Source organism: Mobula hypostoma, chromosome 1, assembly GCF_963921235.1.
Source record: "Mobula hypostoma chromosome 1, sMobHyp1.1, whole genome shotgun sequence".
NCBI classification, from domain to species: domain Eukaryota; kingdom Metazoa; phylum Chordata; class Chondrichthyes; order Myliobatiformes; family Myliobatidae; genus Mobula; species Mobula hypostoma.
The window spans coordinates 137,374,373-137,396,672 of record NC_086097.1 but is presented as its reverse complement, the minus strand read 5'-3'; the positions used below and the strand labels follow the sequence as shown (position 1 = coordinate 137,396,672).

The 22,300-nt window shown below is 42.2% G+C and overlaps 1 protein-coding gene across 17 annotated transcripts in view; it reads left to right on the top strand.

The window, feature by feature from the left end:
• The first annotated feature begins 10,282 nt into the window (after positions 1–10,282).
• pomgnt2 (protein O-linked mannose N-acetylglucosaminyltransferase 2 (beta 1,4-)) overlaps positions 10,283–22,300 on the top strand; it is a 42,453-nt gene continuing 30,435 nt past the window's right edge. For 3 of the 17 annotated variants that reach the window (XR_010018991.1, XM_063056442.1, XM_063056586.1), the window contains exons 1-2: positions 10,797–12,271; positions 16,970–17,076. The gene's annotated coding sequence lies outside the window, so the exon portion shown is untranslated. The other 14 variants (XM_063056472.1, XM_063056498.1, XM_063056506.1 and 11 more) reach the window with 14 other exon arrangements.

Below are 22,300 nucleotides of genomic sequence, written 5' to 3'. Positions count from 1 at the left end.
GACTCTTGTACAAGAGGGGATAGCTACACTCATTTAAGGATTCTTTTATCTTGTTATTTCATGCTCATTATTTATTGCTATTTATTTATTATCTGCATTTGCACAGTTTGTTTACAGTTTAATGAACTGTCAATGGATGTAATAGAAATATATGTTAAGGTAGGCTCATGCCTCTTAAACAGGACTGTCTTGGATGCAACTTTTATTTAAATGACTGCTTTTATAGGGAAAAAGTCTCGGCATATGAGGTAGGCTTTGAACAGCATTGATTTCGTACATGGTTGCAAGAATATGCGGAACATATGGAAATACTCAAAACATTTGAACTTTGGAAATACTCAAAACATTTGAACTTGCTCTCTTTCTATTTGTATCCGGTGCATCTTGTTTGGAAGTCCAGTAGTCGCATTTGCCCACTGAGAATAGAGTATATGATCTGCTGATTTCTGGTGCTGCATATCTGGTGATGGGCAGGTGTTGGATTAAGTGCTGTGTTCAGCATAAGACTTGAGACACTTGGAAGCTGTTAAATGTGGCAATTAAACATGAATGTTATTTTTGTTCCCAGACTTTTGAATGGACCTCTTGTGTGCCATGGTGAATTCCTGATCTCTCAATCTATCTCCTTTGGTCATTGCACTTTATTCGTCTACCTGCACTGCACATGCTCTAACTATTTTGCATTGTTTTGTACTGCCTTAGTGCACTTGTGTATGAAATGATCTGCCTGGATGGCACGCAAACAAAATCTTTTTGTTATCTCAATGCACGTGATAATAAGATACCAATTACCGATTTAGTACAGTACTTCTATAGCTATAAGGAGATAGAGTACAAAAGACCAGTAGAATGGACCTGCTCAAGTCTGTGCCTACCTTGCCTTCCTGTTTAACCTTCTCTTGACCACCAATTGTATTATTTCATTCTTTTTTTCTGCATTTAATTTGGCACTAATTGCAGTTGCATTATCAATTTGCATTTGTAACAAAGTCTGATACATTTGTTCAACTGATCTAATGACTTTGTCAAAAGTTTAAATTTTCAGAAGTTCATCATTATGATTGGAAAAATTAAAAGTAAACTAAAATGGAAATGAAACTTAGAAATTTTGTAAACTTTAATTCAGTCTCCCAGAGGAAATAAGACAATAATGCATGACTTTCCTACAGAATGGCTACAAGGTAAAGGAAATCAATCAGGTCCTTAAAGGGCTGATGGAAAAACCAGGAAACCTAACAAGAAGGAGGGACCTGTCGCTACCACCTGTCTTCCCTATTTTTCCACGGTTCCTGGAAGGATCATTAGAACCTGTAAGGAAGCTCTAGTCACAGCTTATGTGGGTCAAAGATGACCTGGGACTCAGGTTGGCTGGCATTTACAGGATTCCCTGTGAATGCAGAGCAGTGTATGTTGGCCAGGCGGGTTATACTGTGGAAACCTGCATCAAGGAGCACAGGAGGTGTACCCGTTTGTGTTACCCAGAGAAATCGGTGATAGCAGAACACTGCATTCGCAACGGCCATAGGATTGATTTCGGCACAAACTGCTGTGCCACGCCAGTGGCTTTTGGGACCACCTGGTAAAGGAAACCATTGAAATGAAACAAGAGGCAAAGAATTTTAACAAAGGCAAAGTTCTCGCTCTAAGTAAGAACTGGAATTCAATTGTAAACAAAGTGGGAGAGCGGAAACCTGACTGGATAAGGACTAACCAATCAGGAGGGACAGACTGCGGGGTATAAATACCACTGGACTAGACATGCTCAGACATCCCGCGGGAGTGGGAGGGGTTGGGTGTGGAGGAGTATACCCCTCATCAGCGGTGTGGATAGATGAATCAACATGGTGCCACAGGAGTGGCTGGAAATGTGGAAAGGTATAGACCGTAAAGGAACTTCGGTAAAGAAATGAGAGTCAACGCCTGGCTATAAATATTTTTATTGTAACTAAGTTTTATTCTTGACTAAGGTTTGAGAATCAACGAATGATTTATTGTAAAAATCTTTATTTTGAATAAGAACTGAGAGTCAATGCATGATTCATTGTAAATAACTTTATTTATTGAATAAGGACTCAGAGTCAACTAATGGTTTTTTGTAAATAACTTTATTTTGTAATTTTTCTGAATAAAGTATATTTTTGGGGAAAAAATCAGTTATAATCAATACCTGTTTCCGGCTGGAAGCCTGAGTAGAGTTCATTGGTTTAATTCAGTTTTTCACAAAAAGAAAAGAAGCATAAAGTTCTGGAGGTGAGGATTGAACCCAGCTCACTGAAACTGTGGCAGCAGCTCTAATCATCTCCACTATGTCGCTCATTCTATATAAGATTACACACGCCTTGAATACTGTATTGTAAAGAGCCTGTTGCATTGATATTTAATTCTGTGGTTTTAAATATGGTTGCAGGTTGTTCCCTGTGATAACAATGATTCCACCAATTGGTTCCTTATTAGTTATATTTCTGGTGATGCTTATGCTTGGATGAACGTTTGATCCTCTGCAAGAGAAACTGTTCTAGCTGCCTGGCCCTTGGCATAGCACAGTCATTCAGCATGAAGTCACTCCTTGAAAGGCATCATGTTTTAGAATGCAGTGGGTTAATTGCTCGATAGTTATTATGCAGCTGGAAAACACAGAACATAAACTGGAAATTTACCTACCTGCTACTGCCTTGTCAAATACTAAATTAGAGGACATTTGCATTGTCATTTGATGTTGTGAAAAACTGTAAAGCACTTAATATTGTTTATTAAAGCATTTTATAGAAAAGACTTGAGTGTTTCACACAACTTTAGATTGAATGGCAGCTGATTGTGAAGAACAGAAAATGTATTTTATATTCTTTAGACTTCCCAATTTCAACTGCCTCAACATTCCACAGACCATTCACAACACCACTCTGATGTCAATAGTGTGGAGAGCCTCTCATTACAGCATGAATCATAGACTAAATTACTAATGCTAAATTCTGCTGTAATGCCTACGTGATTTAAAAACGTAGTTGTTCATTCTGAAAAGTGTAAGATTCATTACCATTGTCTCAGCTTCATACAGCTGGATATACTGCTTTTAATTCACAATTTTATGTTTGTTTTTCATCTTGAATGTGATTCTGGAACTGTTAGAGCCTGTGATTTGCAGTTTGGAGATTGTCTGGGTGTTTCAGCACTCTGCAGTCTCCGAGGGAATTCCAGGAGGCATGTGGGAACCTCGTAGTGAGAAGATTGTGAGCCGATATTTGACTCTGTTTCATCAATTAAAGCTTCCATTATTTGCTGATTTAAACGGTAAGGGAGATTGAAACGCCGGCTGCCTGCCTTTTTATCATTGGTGACATCACTCTGCTACAGAGAGCGAGAATGTTGCCCAGATTTTCTGCATTTTGGATGTGGACTTGGCCTGTGGACTTTTTTTTCAGTCTTATGGTATTTTTATATTTGTATTTTGTGTTTTCTTATTTTTGTTTTGTGTACAGGGGAGGGGGATTTTGGGGTCAACGTGCCTGTTCCATTTTTGTTCATTTATTTTTGTGCAGGGAAGAGTGAATTTGGGGTTGATGACTGTGCTGTCATTCTTTTCTTTATTAGTTTCTGGGCTATCTGGAGAAGGAGAATTGCAGAGTTTTATACTTTGATAATAAGTGAAACTTTGAACCTTTGAAATCACTTTCTTAAACTCTGGAGTATATTAACCATACAAGTTTTATTGCTAACATGAGAAAATCTGCAAATACAGGAAATCTAAAGCAACACACAAAATGCTGGAGGAACTCAGCAGGTCAGGCAGCATCTATGGCAAAAAGTAAGCAGTTGACATAGCAGTTGGCTGAGATCAGGTGCTTGAGTTTTAAAAAAATAATCCCAGCCCCAAGTCTGTCCAAGTTCTATTAGTGAATCAGGTAGAGTCTTGCAGACATATTTTGGCTCAGCAGTATCAGATCTGCAACAGAGTACTGATCCAATTCCAAACTCCATCACCAGGAATGTTATTTTGGAGCCAGCTCAGTAATTTGTTCTTGCTGTACAAAATAAATTATACACTGCAGAAAATGAGATCAGTGTTTTTTTAACCATCCAATTTTACTGAGAGTTTTAGTGCAGAAAGAAATAATAGTATGATAGAAACATAGAAAACCTACAGCACAATACAGGCCCTTCGGCCCATGAAGCTGTGCTGAACATGTCCTTACCTTAGAAATTACCTCGGGTTACCCATAGCCCTCTATTTTTCTGAGCTCCATGTACCTGTCCATGAATCTCTCAAAATAGGGTTTTTTTTGGCTTCTGCTTTGTCTTTCACACTTTAACCTCTGCTCTCACGCCCCCCCCCACACACACACACAATAAAGAGGTGGTTCTGCCTCTCAATCTAAGTATTCAGCTGCTGTCTTTTATTCTTACAGGCATGTCCTCAGCTCACAACTTCTAGCAAAAGTGAAAGCTTGAAAAAAAAGAGGCGTATGTATAAGTCATACTAAACGTTTCAAATAAAAATGATACAACCAACCATTACATTACTTTTTCTTGGAAATTTCAAATTACAGGAGCTAGCCATTCGTGGAAACAAGAGACTGGACATGCTGGAAATCTGAACTGGAGAAACTCAGCAGCTTCCGAAATGTGAACTGTCCATTTCCCTCCATAGATGCTGCCTGACCTGCTGAGTTTTTCTGGCTTTTTGTGCTGTTCCAGATAGCTATTCTTGCCTTGCCTTGCCTTGCTCCCTCCTCTTGGTTTCAATCCAAATCTACTCTACTTCCAAGTAGAGTTGGCCTAACTGACTTAAATTGAAAAGTTGCTCGGGGATTCATTTTATAAAAATTGATGAACTTTCAATAAAATTTAACAATCTGTACATTAACTTCACTTCTTCCTCTGTGTACTTTGCATAGTCTTACTAAGATTTTCTATTTAAGTTCCCAGCTTCTGCAGTATTTTGCTTTTGAACCATCCGTGTCATGTTTGAACCTTTCGGTATGCAAGTACCAATAAAATAAATGCTTGCTAACCTGCAGACTTTGGAAAATGGCTCAAAACGCTTGCCAGCCAATGAAGTAATTTTGAATTTGTAATGTGGGAATCATGGCAGCCAATTTCTGAGCAAGCACTTCCACAAAGAATGATGTGATTAAAAACACGTGATCAATCAAAACAATAAGGAAAGCACTCTTTTTTTTCTTTTTCAAAACGGTATCTTTAAAGTTCTATGTAGTTAAAATCTTAATGTAAAATATATCTGCAGTACAGTACCTTAACGCGGAGCCCTCTTAATTCTGCAGTGAGACTTAGTGTTCAAATTTCTGATTTGAAACCATGATTTTCTGCTGCACGTTACTACCCACCAAGCCACAGATTAATAGATACAGGAATTTAATCTTATCAATATTACAAGCAGCATTTCAATTTTATATTGGCAGCTTCATACTAGGAAAAAGAACCCTTGATAAGCATGATTGCAACATATCTCTGATGGGTTAGGTGACCCACAGGGCAATGGAAGTAGAAATTACTCCAGTGCAACAAACATTGCTACATGGTGACCTAGAAACCTTAAAGATTAGCAAATTCTGTAGTGCAGCATTAGACTGCAACTACCTTAAATTTTAAAGAACATATCTGTGGTTTGTTAAATACTAAGCAACTTATTTTTAAATCTGCAGTGTTTTATGTAATTGATACTTGTTAAGCATGAAGCAGCTCTTAATGGATGGGTTGTACTCTGTACAATGTGTTGCCAGCAAAGTTCACATAACTTGACCCCAATAAAATCATCTGCAGAGTCCACGCTGCAGGCAGCCTGCAGTTAATAAATAGTCAGTTTATGGAACAGTGGATAAATGGACCACTGCAGTGAACACTAGGAGAAGGCAGATGGGCTCTGTGGAAAAGTACAGTAATTGGTTGGCTTGTAACCAGATCTGTAGTGCTATCATCTGCAGCTGGCCATGCAAAATAAAATTAAAAATCACTTTACAAGTGAAATAGCACTTGAGATGGAAGTGTTGTATAGTCTGGAGGGTATGGGTAGGTGATAGGGAAGATGTCCAGCATCCAGCCTTGTAGGAAGTGAGTTTCCTTCTTCCATCGTGGTTCAACTATGAAGTAAACCTTTGCATCTATATTGTACATTTCAGGATATCCAAGATGCTTCCGAATAGATTAATTGTAGTCACTGCTGTAGGAAATGTGGCAGTTAATTTGTGCACAGGAGTGTGATAATGATATTGATTAGTCATCTTAAATATTGTTCAGAGCGTCAGAGAGAACTCCCCTATTGCTCAAAGGATGAGCTGAGGTCTTTGGAAGAGCTAAGAGATCCTTGGTGTTAGTTGAAAATGCAGCTCCACCAGTGTGACACTTCATCTGTAATGCACTGAGAGAAGAGAGGGAAGTCAGTCTAAGTTTTCTGCACAAGCAGGATTTCAAAGGATAACATTCTGACTCAAACCAAAATACTTTGCACTGAGCCAAAACTGGTTGATGCATCTTACTTGTCTACATCTTTCGACATAAAAGGATATGTATAATGTTCCTTACTTCCATAATGTTTAGAGGTCAATTTGCAGGATAGAACATAGAGCACAACAGCATAGTACTGACCTTTCATCCCATGATGTTATGCCAAACTTTTAAACCTAGTCTAAGATCAAACTAACCCTTCCCTCCTATATAACCCTCCATTCCTCTGTCTTCTATGTGGTTATCTAAGAGTTTCTTAAATGTCCCTAATGTATTTGCCTCTACCACCATCAGTCTGTGTTTCAAAAAACTTTTCTGCAACCAGCTTAAAATGATGGCCCCTGTTATTAGCCATTTCCACCCTCAGGACAAGTCTCTGATTATCCACTCGATCTCTGCCTCTGATCAACTCACCTCTTATCCTCCTTCACTCCAAAGAGAAAAGCCCTAGCTCTCCTCTTTAGACATGTTTTCTAATTGAGCTAGCATCCTGGTAAACAACAGGAATTCTGCAGATGCTGGAAATTCAAGCAACACACATAAAAATTGCTGGTGAACGCAGCAGGCCAGGCAGCATCTCTAGGAAGAGGTGCAGTCGACATTTCAGGCTGAGACCCTTCGTCAGCATCCTGGTAAATCTCCTTTGCACCCCCTCTAAATCTTCTATATCCTTTCTAAAATGAGATGATCAGAACTGAACACAATATTCCAAGTGTGGTCGAACGAGGGCTTTGTAGAGCTGCAATATTGATTCATGGGTCTTAAACTTATTCCCCAAATAATGAAAGCCAAAACTCCACACATGTTCTTAACAACCATATCAACTTGCTCGGCAACGTTCAGGGATCATTGAACCCCAAGACCCCTCCATTCCTCCACACTGCTAAGAGTGCTGCACTTCATCCTGTATTCTACCTTTAAATTTGACTTAACAAAGTAAATCACTTCACGCTTTTTTTGATTTGGAGTTCAGAGTGGAACTTCATCTGCCATATTTCAGCCCAGCTCTAGATCCTATCAATGTCCTGTTGTAATCTATGACAACCTTCTGCACTATTCACAATTCCAGTAACCCTTGTGTTTCTGTAAACTTACTAACCCACTCTTCCACTTTCTTGTCCAAGTCATTTATAAAAATCACAAAGCATAGCCCGATGGTACACCACTAGTCATTAACCTCCATGCAGAATATGCTCTCTACAACCATCCAAAACCTTGACGGGCAAGCCAATTCTGAACCTACAAGCCAAATTTCCCTAGATCCCATGGCACTTGACTTTTGTCAGTTTATGACCTCTCAAAGCCTTGTTGACTATCCCTTATCGGACTATGCTTCTCCAAATGCTTGTAAATCTTCTTCAATAATTTGGCCAGAATTGCTGCTCTATAATTCACAGGATTATCAGTGCTCCTTGAACAAAAGAATAACCTTCAGTCTGCTAGTTCTACCCCTGCGGCCGGTAAGGATGCAAAGATTATCGCCAATGGCTCAGCAATCTCTTTCCTTGCTTCTCCTAGTAACCTGGGGTATATCCCATCTATCCCTGGGGACCTATTTATCCTAAAGTTTTTCGATAAGTTCTAGCATCTCCTCTTTCTTCTGATTGACCTATTCTAACATATCAGCCTGTTTTACTGACAAGTTCCTTTGAGAATATGGTTGTGAGCCACCATTTTAAATAGCTAATTTTCCCAATATGAATATGGTCCTGAAGTGCAGTTGGATAGGGATGCTGGGAGTTAGATGCAGCAGCAATGAGGGAATGGTGTTGTATATTTCTGTATCAATATAGTGTGCAGCTTGGAATCAAAATCAGAATTAGGTTTAATATCGCTGGCATATGTTATGAAATTTGTTTTGCAGCAGCTGGACATTGCAATACATGAGGCCCTCTGTTGATCAGGGCCAACCATGGGTGTTGCTGTCTACATGACATGCAAGCCAGGGCAGTACGATATGGAGAGCAAGCTGTTGCCCATGTCGCAGGCTTCCCATCTCCATGCAGCTGGTGAATCGAAAGGAACTACAGAGACCGATATAGTTTGGCACCAGTGGCATAGCAGGAGTTGCCTCTGAGTGTTGAACTCAATTTAGGACTGCCTTAGGGACTTGAGCTCCAGATTTTTCCAAAGCCTTCGCCAAGACTGGGTCTAGCGGCAAGGCAGCGGAGGTTTGAGATTATAGTTTTCCTTCTCCCCGGTGAGCCATGGTTGATGAGCCCTATCTGCCCGAAGTGACTGGTTTTAAGGTGCCAGTAACCCACCTTTGTTCCTTCTGGCAATAGAAATGGTTCTGCCAAGTTAGTAGCTAAGCCACATGTGAAGACCAGGAACTAGACCTGTTTGTTGGATGCTGTTTGAGACGCACGTCATTGGGAGCATTTAATAGGTAATGGGAGCTTATCCCCACAACCAACCACAGTTATATCAACCTTAATGGACCTTGCAATACATAATAATTTTTTAAACTATAAATTATAGTAAGAAATATATATATATCTAAATAAATTAGTGGTGCATAATGAGAAAAAAAAGTGAGGTAGTGTACATGGGCTCATTATCCATTCAGATGGAAGGGAAGATGCTGTTCCTAAAACGTGTGTGTGTATGTCTGCCTTCAGGCTCCTGTACCTCTTTGATGGTAGCAATGAGAAGAGGGCATCTCCTGCATGATGGGGAACCTTAGTGACAGATGCCAGCTTTTTGAAGCATCGCCTTTTAAAGATGTCCTTGATGCTGGGCTTGTTTCCCTGCAACATCGAGGGGTGATGGGAGACAGCGATACTCGAAGGGGGTTCCTTATGTCCAGTCTATTCGGCAATTTAATTTTCGTTGCATTCATTGCAGAGATATGTTGGAAATGGAAGCAATGTTTTCAGTGCTTTCGTGGTTACCTTAGGATATTCAGCCTTGACTTTGATCCAGAATGCCGGCAGAGATGTTATGTCAAACATACTTTCCAGCCCGCCGTCATTTGCAAGCTCGAGGAGTTGGTCTCCTTCCCACGCTGACTTGGATGACGCTTGCGTAATGACCTCGCATGCGTTCAAGTTCAACAGTGCGCATGACAGGAAATGAGGAAAGGTGCAGCTGACTCATATCGCCAAATCATATCGTTTCCTCGCGGCCCGGTGGTTGGGGACCGCTGCTATAAGGCACTTGTAAGACTACACTGAGTATTGTGTGGCAGTTTTGGGCTCCTTATTTTAGAAAGGATATACTGACATTGGAGAGGGTTCAGAGAAGATTCACGATGATTCCAGGAATGAAAGGGTTACCGTATGATGTCCTAAAGTCTGTCATGTGTCTGCACACAACATCGTCTAAAATTTATCAATATAGTAATTAGGCTGTTTAAACACGGCAGCCTAAAAGTAGGCATTATTGAATATTCACTGTAAGTTTCTTGACATTAAAAATATCGTCTTGATACGCCATTTGGAGCTAAAACAGGAAACCTTTAGACGTAGCAAGTTTCAGAAAATGACTCGCTTTTCACAAATCTATTTCCATTAATTTCAGGCCATTTTTAGAAAGCTAAGAATAGATACCATGAGTAATTGCACAAAAGTGCAGAAAGTTTATATTAATTTCAATAAAGTCAGCAAAATTTAGCCTAACAACAGACCTTCCTTAGTGATATTTATGGCTGCTTATTCTGCCCGATGATCTCACAAGCTTTTTCTACAGATTGTTGTGGTGGTCCGTGTACTCAATTTATGATTTATATAAGAACATTTTAATGAAGGAAGTACATCAAAATTCGTCATTAGAATCAGACAATCGGATACTGAGCTAAAGACGTGGTTGTTATATTTTAAAAGGGTAGTGAAGGATTATATTTTAAAGGACAATCATTGAGGATAGAGGCTAAGCATTTCTTGAACAGAGGCCGCTTAAACCCGTACCGAGACTGGCAGAGCGCTGGGGGCAATGTACGTGCAACAAGCCGGAAATGGAGGAAGGTAGGGTTCTGTATGCAAGAGATTTTAATATTGGAGGCCACAGAGAACGTGACAAAACATGGACCGTTTGAAAAAAATACAAGATAATTTTAAAGTCGGTGGCATTACTCAAGTAATGCAATGAGCAGCGGGATGATGGTGAGTTGGACGTTCACAGTTCGAGTTGAAGATGACAAAGCGGGTCTGAAGGTAATGAAAATGGGGAAGAGATTAGGTGCGCAGAGCAGAATAACCGGGGAGGGGAGGGGGGCGGAGATTGGGAAAATAAGAAGGGCAAGTTGGACCTCAGGGGCTCGCCTCCAAGGTCGGGCAGAGCACGGATACTGCGAGCCTCATTCAGTCCGAGATTGTGGATGAGGAAGGTGGATATGATCGGCGGAATGGGGACGTTTGCTGTGACAAGGGTTAATCTTCCCGATCTTTAATATAGACAAGATGTGGGCCACGAGTCTGCAGCAGTGGAGAGAGATTATTTCTCTCCCCAGCACTCTAAACAATTTATCGGCGCAATTTATAGTATCGGGTGGCATCGCAACCTTCGTCGCCGCCTGAAACGACCCGATGCAGTGGAAGCGCAGCCTCTGGAGCTGAGCCCCCGTCCTGTGACGAATGGCAACGCGTGACGTGTCCGCGGCAGGACTGGACAGGACAGGAGCCTGTGTGCGTGTGTTGTGGTAGCAGCGCTGGGCCGGGCCTGCCATTTCCAGTGTGTAGCGTAGCCACTGTAGGAACCAGGGTACTGTAAGTGCACGGGAGCAGGCGGACGGTCTTTTCGTGAAAGGTGCACTGCAGTATTTGATATGAAGTGCAATCTTTCGATTCTTATGTATGACCACAGATACAATGTATGTGTGCTTGCTGCAACATGTCAGGCGTATGCATTATGATCCAATGCATATGATTGATGTTCATCTAATTATATTTAAGCTTAACTGATAGGACTGATGTTATTAGCAAGATAACCCGGATCTGTGCGTTCAATGGATGCTGCCTCAGATAGAACAGGGACAAACATGTGTGGTGATTGATAACGGCCCATTTAAGGACCTGATGCTTTCTGCAGAGAACCCACTGCCGGAGGCCTAAGCTAATGAGTGCCTCCCACTCGGGCTCTTTCTTTCGTGCACCTGGCGCTGTGTTATTCCTTGAGGAAAGATGAAGGAGAGGGAATTGCTTCAAAGGGAATGTGTTAAAGTCCTTATTTCCATGGTTTGACAATATGGCAATCTGTAATGGGCTGATAGGAAAATCTCAGTACAATCCATTTAATCAATAGTCCAAAAGCAAATAATTGCAGATGCTGGGAATGTGAAATAAAAACAGAAAATTCGAGAAATATCCAGCAGGGCAGAGAGAAACATGTCAAATCGATTATCTTTTACCAGTGGTCTGCAGCTGAGATGTTAAACAGTTTAAGCTGTCTTCTGTGTTAGCAATTGTAAGGCAATGTGCCTCTGCTCATTTTCCTATTTACTGCCGTAATATTAAAGGAACATGTAGCAGTGCTTCAGAAGTGAGACAACCCAAGTGCAAAGCCTCAAGAGTATTAGCTCATTTACATCCAACTGAACTTTCCAAAACCCAAGTTGTTTGTCATTTGATAAATTATTTTAAAGTTCAGTTAGCACTACTTTAATGTGACCAAACGGAATAATCCAAATGTTGAATGATGCAAATAGATGTTGTAATATGGTTCAGAGCTTTTTTTTCTTACCACAGTTCATCTTTAGTCTCTACCCTACAATTATATTCACCATGTTTTCATCTATTCCCATTTTTCAAAAAAAATGTCCATGTAAAGGATGTGAGCTGGAAGACTGATTTTCATCCATCTTTCGCAGGCCACGGTGAGCTTTAATTATTATCACTTTCCTCTCTCACTGTAAGATAGTGAGTTTTGCTGTGGGCAAGATGAGATTGCTCGAGTATGTTGTAAACAAATTGGGGATAGGAGTGGTTTGATTATTGAAGTTGGCCCAATTCAAGCATGTGACCAGTTCCAACTTTCCCTCTTAATGCTTTTGTCTTTTTTATAGGAAGAAGGTGGTTTCATTAGGCCAATATTGAAATTGTCCTGGGTGTAAGGTGAGGTGGGGCTAGTGCTTAATGGATAATTGTAATTGGGTAGTCTGTTTTATCAAGCATGTTCAATTTTTGCTTTAATTGAACAGAATATCAGAGGGCCTATGAAACCATCTGTTAAGCTGGGGAAAAAATACCATGACCTTCCAAATTTTGTATCATACAAGAACCTGTACCATTACATGTACCATACTTTTGTATCCTGTGCCTTTTTTAAGACGACTGATTATACGAATAGATGTGAAACAGTTGGCTCCTCCAACAAGTTTTGTCAGTGATTGCTCCCCTTTATTTCTGTTCTGTTGCCCTATTTTGTTTTCTAAGCCTTAGTGCTCTTTACTTTACAAGCTTTTATGTTGAAGTTGACTGCCAGCCATGACAGCCCTTTGGAAAATTTCCAGCGTTCTCTTATTCTTCGCATGAGAAGCACTTCCTGGCATCATCTCCGAATGGCCAAGTTTTCACTTAATTCTATGCTCCTTTGTCCTAAACTTTCACACTAGAAGAAATAGTTTGCCATAATCTATCCTAAAAAGCCCTTTAATCAATCATCTTGTATGTCCTAGATCGTCACCCTTAAATCTCTTTTATTTTTCTTTCCAAACAAACTTTATAATTTAACAACGCAAACAACAGGAATTCTGCAGATGCTGGAAATTCAAGCAACACACATCAAAGTTGCTGGTGAACGCAGCAGGCCAGGCAGCATCTCTAGGAAGAGGTACAGTCGACAACTGCATTGGCGCTGCTTCCTGCACGCATGCTGAGCTCGTTGACTTTGTTAACTTTGCCTCCAACTTTCACCCTGCCCTCAAGTTTACCTGGTCCATTTCTGACAGCTCCCTCCCCTTTCTAGATCTTTCTGTCTCTGTCTCTGGAGACAGCTTATCCATTGATGTCTACTATAAGCCTACTGACTCTCACAGCTATCACAGCTATCTGAACTATTCCTCTTCTTACCCTGTCTCTTGCAAAAACGCCATCCCCTTCTCGCAATTCCTCCGTCTCTGCCGCATCTGCTCTCAGGATGAGGCTTTTCATTCCAGGACGAGGGAGATGTCCTTTTTTAAAGAAAGGGGCTTCCCTTCCTCCACTATCAACTCTGCTCTCAAACGCATCTCCCCCATTTCACGTACATCTGCTCTCACTCCATCCTCCCGCCACCCCACTAGGAATAGGGTTCCCCTGGTCCTCACCTACCACCTCACCAGCCTCCGGGTCCAACATATTATTCTCCGTAACTTCCGCCACCTCCAGCGGGATCCCACCACTAAGCACATCTTTCCCTCCCCCCTCTCTCTGCTTTCTGCAGGGATCGCTCCCTACCCGACTCCCTTGTCCATTCGTCCCCCCCATCCCTCCCCACTGATCTCCCTCCTGGCACTTATCCTTGTAAGCGGAACAAGTGCTACACATGCCCTTACACTTCCTCCCTTACCACCATTCAGGGCCCCAGACAGTTCTTCCAGGTGAGGCGACACTTCACCTGTGAGTCAGCTGGGGTGATATACTGCGTCCGGTGCTCCCGATGTGGCCTTCTATATATTGACGAGACCCGACGCAGACTGGGAGACCGCTTTGCTGAACACCTACGCTCTGTCCACCAGAGAAAGCAGGATCTCCCAGTGGCCACACATTTTAATTCCACATCCCAATCCCATTCTGACATGTCTATCCATGGTCTCCTCTACTGTAAAGATGAAGTCAGGTTGGAGGAACAACACCTTATATTCCGTCTGGGTAGCCTCCAACCTGATGGCATGAACATCGACTTCTCTAACTTCTGCTAATGCCCCACCTCCCCCTTGTACCCCATCCGTTATTTATTTTTATACACACATTCTTTCTCTCACTCTCCTTTTTCTCCCGCTGTCTCTCTGACTATACCCCTCGCCCATCCTCTGGGTTTCACCTCCCCTTGTCTTTCTCCCCGGGCCTCCTGTCCCACGATCCTCTCATATCCCCTTTGCCAATCACCCGTCCAGCTCTTGGCTCCATCCCTCCCCCTCCTGTCTTCTCCCATCAGTTTGGATCTCCCCCTCCCCCTCCCACTTTCAAATCTCTTACTAACTCTTCCTTCAGTTAGTCCTGACGAAGGGTCTCGGCCTGAAATGTCGACTGTACCTCTTCCTAGAGATGCTGCCTGGCCTGCTGTGTTCACCAGCAACTTTGATGTGTGTTGTTTATAATTTAACACTTTTAGTCATGTCTGCTGGTGAATCTTCAGTGCAACAATTTGCTTGCCCCTGAGGCCAATGCAACTTTATAACTTGCATTGGTCAAAAATGAACACAGTGAAGCTGATGGGACCAATATTTTAACAAATTGAACAGATTTCTGAAAGGATGATGAATCCATGAACACGAGCTCACTACTTTTTCCTCTCCTTTTGCACTACTTAGTTAATTTATTCTTTAAAATATATGCTCAATGTAATTTATAGCTTTTTATTATTTTGTATTGCAGTGTACTGCTGCCACAAAACAACAAATTCCACAAGATGTACCAGTGATATTAAATCTGATTCTAGTTTTTAACTATCTGAATAGCATTCTGATTTGTTTTTGGTCTACTGGTCTACTGGTGAACCTTCTTTGTACTCCCTCTATGGCAAGGATGTCTTTCCTCAGATTAGGGGACCAAAACTGCACACAATACTCCAGGTGTGGTCTCACCAAGGCCTTGTACAACTGCAGTAGTACCTCCCTGCTCCTGTACTCGAATCCTCTTGCTATGAATGCCAGCATACCATTCGCCTTTTTCACTGCCTGCTGTACCTGCATGCCCACTTTCAATGGCTGGTGTATAATGACACCCAGGTCTCGTTGCACCTCCCCTTTTCCTAATTGGCCACCATTCAGATAATAACCTGTTTACCTGTTTTTGCCACCAAAGTGGATAACTTCACATTTATCCACATTAAATTGCACCTGCCATGAATTTGCCCACTCACCTAACCTATTCAAGTCACCCTGCATCCTCTTAGTATCCTCCTCACAGCTAACACTGCCGCCCAGCTTCGTGTCATCCGCAAACTTGGAGATGCTGCATTTAATTCCCTCATCCAAGTTATTAATATATATTGTAAACAACTGGGGTCCCAGCACTGAGCCTTGCGGTACCCCACTAGTCACTGCCTGCCATTCTGAAAAGGTCCCGTTTATTCCCACTCTTTGCTTCCTGTCTGCCAACCAATTCTGTATCCACATCAATACCTTACCCCCAATACCGTGTGCTTTAAGTTTGCACACTAATCTCCTGTGTGGGACCTTGTCAAAAGCCTTTTGAAAATCCAAATATACCACATCCACTGGTTCTCCCCTATCCACTCTACTAGTTACATCCTCAAAAAATTCTATGAGATTCCCCAGACATGATTTTCCTTTCACAAATCAATGCTGACTTTGTCCGATGATTTCACCGCTTTCCAAATGTGCTGTTATCACATCTTTGATAACTGACTCTAGCAGTTTTCCCACCACCGATGTTAGGCTAACCGGTCTATAATTCCCTGGTTTCTCTCTCCCTCCTTTTTTAAAAAGTGGGGTTACATTAGCCACCCTCCAATCCTCAGGAACTAGTCCAGAATCTAAAGAGTTTTGAAAAATTATCTCTAATGCATCCACTATTTCTTGGGCTACTTCCTTAAGCACTCTGGGATGCAGACCATCTGGCCCTGGGGATTTATCTGCCTTTAATCCCTTCAATTTACCTAACACCACTTCCCTACTAACATGTATTTCCCTCAGTTCCTCCATCTCACTGGACCCTCTGTCCCCTACTATTTCTGGAAGATTATTTATGTCCTCCTTAGTGAAGACAGAACCAAAGTAATTATTCAATTGGTCTACCATGTCCTTGCTCCCCATAATCAATTCACCTATTTCTGTCTGTAGGGAACCTACATTTGTCTTAACCAATCTTTTTCTTTTCACATATCTATAAAAGCTTTTACAGTCAGTTTTTATGTTCCCTGCCAGTTTTCTTTCATAATCTTTTTTCCTCTTCCTAATTAAGCCCTTTGTCCTCCTCTGCTGAACTCTGAGTTTCTCCCAGTCCTCAGGTGAGCCACTTTCTCTGCCTAATTTGTATGCTTCTTCTTTGGAATTGATACTATCCCTAATTTCCCTTGTCAGCCACGGGTGCACTACCTTTCTTGATTTATTCTTTTGCCAAACTTAGATGAACAATTGTTGTAGTTCATCCATGCGATCTTTAAATGCTTGCCATTGCATATCCACCATCAACCCTTTAAGTGTCATTTGCCAGTCTATCTTAGCTAATTCACGTCTCATACCTTCAAAGTTACCCCTCTTTAAGTTCAGAACCTTTGTTTCTGAATTAACTATGTCACTCTCCATCTTAATGAAGAATTCCACCATATTATGGTCACTCTTACCCAAGGGGCCTCTCACGACAAGATTGCTAATTAACCCTTCTTCATTGCTCAATACCCAATCTAGAATAGCCTGCTCTCTAGTTGGTTCCTGAGATGCTGCCTGATGACTGAAAGACTGGAAAGGAAATGAAAGCACTGCCCAATCTGTCTGCTGTTGCCAAACAAACACTGGTAAGGCTGCAAGAGATATTGACATCCAGCATTAGAAATAGGCCTGCACAAACAAACATAATCTAACAATAATCTGTAGTTCAATGCAAACAATGGATACTTATTAAATAGATAATTAATCATTAAACAGTTAACATTATGAGCTGAGTGATTTTTAAGAAAACATGGTAGTTTGATAGTCAACATTACTAATAATAGCATTTTATTCCAGATGTTACTTAATTCCCCAGTTGTTGAGGTGAGATTATTATCCCAGGAAAACCTGCCATTCTAGATGTAAACACAAGAGACTGCAGATGCTGGAAATCTGGAGCAACAGGCAAAATACTGGAAGAACTCGGCCAGCTTTATCAGATTAGACCATAAGACATAGGAGCAGGAGCAGAATTAGGCCATTCAGCCCATCAAGTCTGCACTGCCATTCCCACTCTCCATCTTCTGCAGCCTTTGTCACTTACGTCTATCACCTCTCAGCTTCTCGCCATATCCGTTGATGCCCTGACTGATCAGGAAATGATTAACTTCCGCCTTAAATATACGCACGGACTTGGCCTTCACCGCAGCCTGTGGCTGAGCATTCCACAGATTACTACTCTGGCTAAAAAAATTCCTCCTTACTTCTGTTCTAAAGGGTCACCCCTCAATTTTGAGGTTGTGTCCTCTAGTTCTGGATACCTTTCAATGTTCAGTAGGTTTTGATGGGATCCCCCCCCCCCCACGTTCTTTTAAATTCTAGGGAGTACAGGTCCAAAGCTACCAAACGCTCCTCATATGTGAACCCCTTCCTTCCCGCAATCATCCTTGTGAACCTCCTTTGGACTCTCTCGAATGACAACGTGTCCTATCTGAGATATGGATGACAATATTCTAAGTGCGGCCTGACTAGTGTATTGTAAAGGCTCAGCATTATCTCCATCTTCTGCAACCTTTGTCACTTCCATTTATCGCCTCCCAACTTGTTGCATCATTCCCACTCTCCAACACCCCCCTCCCCCACCCCTACCTTCACCTGGATGCACCTATCACCTGCCATTTCTTGGTCCTCCCTTCCCTTTGTTCTCATGATGAGGCTTTCTATTCCAGGACATACCAGATGTCCTCTTCTCTTTCAAAAAACAGATTTGCTCCTCCCCTGCTACCAATGGAGCCCTCAGCCACACTTTTTCTATTTCCCATACATCTACCCTTGTCCCCTCTTTCCCACCAAATGTAACAGGGATTGAGTTCCCCTGGTCCTTACTTTTCACCCCTTACGCCTGCACAACTAGCATATCATTCTGCGTAACTTCTGCCACTTCCCACAGGATCCCACCAACATGCATAACCTCCCCTTGCCCTCCCTTCTCTGCTTTCACGCAGGGACCGCTCTCTCCGTGACTTCTTGTCTGCTGTCCCTCCCCACTTCTCTTTGCAGCCACTTATCCCTGCAGCCATGCTAAGTGTTATACCTGCCCCTACAGCTCCGCCCTCGCCACCACTTAGGGCCCTAAACAATCCTTCCCGGTGAGGCAGTCCTTCACTTGTGAATTCATTGGCATTATTTATTGTGGTTCGGATCAGTTAAAAGAAGAATTGCACAAATCTGTCTGTTATTGTCAGATACAACGGACAGCCAATCATTTATTGCATGTGGTGCTCCTTGCGTTGGTGCAACCTCATGTAGATTGAAGGATCACTTAAGTCTGTCCAGCGTACCAGCCAGGATCATCCAGCGGCCAGCCATTTTACTGCTGCTTCCCATTCTCACACCGACATGTCTGTCCGCAGCCTCCACTACTGCTAAGTTGAGGCTCAATACATATTCGAGGAACAACCTCTCCTCTTAATTCTGCCTTAGTAGTCTCCAACATGATGGCATTGATTTCTCCAACTTCTGGTAACCAGTCCCCTCTGCTCCTTTTTCCCCTTCTCCCACTGGCCCATTTCACCATATTTGTACTTAACCCCACTCTCTCAATCTGTCCATCACCCAACACTCCTGCCACCAGTTCTCCTCTCTACTCCCCCCCCCCCCCTTTATTCTATGGTCCACTGTCCTCTTCTATCAGATTTCATCTTCTTCAGCCCTTTGGCACTTCCTGCTATCACCTGCCATTCTTGCCCATCCTTGCCCATAACCCTTTCACTGGAATTCACCTAAGGTGAGTCCGTCCTTGCTCCACCCCTTCCCTCCACATTCTTATAGTGTCTATCTCTCCTCTTTCCAATCCTGATGATGGCCTTGACCCGAAATATTGACTCTCTCTTTCCCTCCATAGATGCTGCCTGATGTGAGTTTCTCCAGTGTCTTGTGTTGTACCATTCTAGGTGTGCTGTGATTAATTCTCACAAATACCTCTGTGTTTATCTTATTGCTAGAGGTACTCTGAACAAATATTATTTAAAGTAAGTTACATATTACAGATATTGAAAATTGGCTTAAAGTTGTCAGTTTGCAATACCTTTAAGAACTGTTGTACAATTGTCACCTGATACCTAAAACCAGAATAGGGAAATGTCAATCTTTCCCAGTTACCAAACCTTCTCAAATTACTTTGAGTATGAGGACTGATCACCTCTTCTGTGGTTAGAAAATAATGGTCTTTCTCTGACTATTTGCTCACCACTTCTAGTGCCATAGGTTACACAAATGTATGTGCAGGGAGAGCAGTGTAATTCTCAACTTTGTTTCCAATTTCAGGTAATCTGCTCTCCATCTGTTCCCTTTTTTCTCTATTCCAGTTCCTCCTACACCCACCACTGGCCCCCATCATTCTGTGTCTTTCTCCAGCTCCTCCAGTTCCATCTTCCCATCACCCGCACCTTCCTCCCACTGGAATGGAAAGAGTGTGTTGGTGCTGGGCAGATGGAATTGGAGGACAACTCGCTCCACTGTTCACATATGCCCCTTCATCTCCCATTTGATTCAATGTTCCACCTTCCTCTCCTATCAGATTCCATTGTTTTGCTGCGCTTTGTGGCCGCCACCCATCAGCCATCAGCCTGTCACTATTTCCACACGTCCCTCCTCAATTTGTCTATCAGCCCCCTTCTCCAAGATCTGCCTATTGCTTACCAGCCCTCTCTCCAACCATTCCTCTCGCTCCTTATTCTGACTAATTCCCCTCTGTTGTTTAGGCTGGATGAAGCGTCTCAGCATTGAAATGTCAGCTATCCATTTTGCTCCACAGATGCTCCACTGAGTTCCTCCAGCATTTTGTTTATTGCTCCCACTTTCATTCTATTTAAACCCAGGTACCACATGTTCATGTGTTCTAAGATGGGGGACTGCGGACCGGTTTAATATTGACAATATTCTTGCGGACTGGCCAACGCGGTGTGGTGGGGGGGGGGTGAGTAGGGTTGCCATCGGACAAGAGTAGCAGTCAAATACGTTGTGTTTACCCAGAGAAAGACTACAAAGACTACAATGACCATGAAGCCTTGCGCGGGCACCAGTGCGCATGTGTGTACCTGCCGATTTTTTTTCTGCAAATCGTTTTTGGCGATTCTGTTTGGGGGGGGGTGTTAATCACGACCGGAATATAGGTGATAAGTGGCTAATACATTCAATTTCGTTTCTAAAAGCGTTTATCTAACGAATTTAATATTAAACACACAGCACATATTTTCCTTGCATGAATATAGTGATAAGTCAATTATCAGGGGAGGACAGGGGAGCTTGAAGTAAGTGTTGAACGAACTTCCAGTAGAAGTGGCAGAAGCAGGTTCAATATTATCATTTAAAGAAAAATTGGATAGGTATATGGACAGGAAAGGAATGGAGGGTTATGGGCTGAGTGCAGGTCGGTGGAACTAGGTGAGAGTAAGAGTTCAGCACGGACTGAAGGGGCCGAGATGGCCTGTTTCCGTGCTGTAATTGTTATTTGTTTATATAAGTAGGTCAATAGCATCATAACATTTTAAGTAACGTTTGGATATTAAACACAGCACATATTTTCCCCGTATGAACATATAAAATCATTGCAACACGCCAATATCACTGAATCAGTGGGAGCCCTGGGCTTGTTTCCCTGCAACATCGAGGGGTGATGGGAGACAGTGATACTCGAACGGGGTTCCTTATGTCCAGTCTATTCCGCAATTTAGTTTTAGTTGCATTCACTGCAGAGGTATGTTGGAAATGGAAGCAACGTGTTCGGTGCTTTCGTGGCTATCTCAGGATATTTAGCCTTGACTTTGATCCAGAATGCTGGCAGAGATGTTATGTCAAACATACTTTTCAGCCCACCGTCATTTGCAAGCTCGAGGAGTTGAACTCCTTCCCGCACTGACATGGACGACGCGCGGGTAATGAGCTCGCGTGCGTTCAAGCTCAACAGTGGGCGTGACAGGGAATGAGGAAAGGTGCAGCTGACTCCTATCGCCAAATCATATCGTTTCCTCGCGGCCCGGTAGCGCATGCTTTGCGGCCTGGTGGTTGGGGACCGCTGTTCTAAGAAAATAAAACGGAGCCCGATGTGGCTAGGTGTTGTTGTAGAGCAGGAGAGTGGGTAATGAAACTGGAGAGGTGTTGAATAGAAAGGAGAGGGAGGAGGTGGGGTTGAAAAGTAGTCTTGTCAGCAGAGGTGGTGTGGGAATGAGTGATGCTAGAAGCTAGAAGTTAATGTTACCTTTGAACTGTAAATGAATGTAATTAATTACTCATAGCAGTTCTGCCATATGAGGTGAGATTAACTAGGATGGTGAACCTAGGGCACTTATGCCCAAGAATGCACATACCAAACCTTTGTAAGCACGCATCATGCCGTGCTGCCCCTCAATTCTTTATACCCTGTCCATTATATTAAAAAATACATAATGATTATCTTTACTGGCAAACAAAGCAGCGAACGTTTTTTTAACAACCTGAGAGCAATTAGACGATTTCATAGGGAACATCTCATGCTGGCTTAGCACTAGCCAGAGAACATGTGGCATTGGATGATACATTTTGAAATCCTCATAGACCTGACGTACACATCAGTATTTGGACTGTAAGCAGTTACAATAGAAATTGTTATTTTCCAATTGTCTTTTTAAAAAGTTAGTATTAATATTTGCAACAGGTTTTCTAAAATACTTCTTTTACTTCAATGTCTCTGTTATACTTTTATGAATAATGAAATAGTGAATACATGTAAATAAGCAACAGGACGACCTTTTTCCTTAAAAACCCATAATTATTGTTATTAATTCATTAATCAAAGATAATCTCTGCTCAATTACCATGGTAAACTAGAGA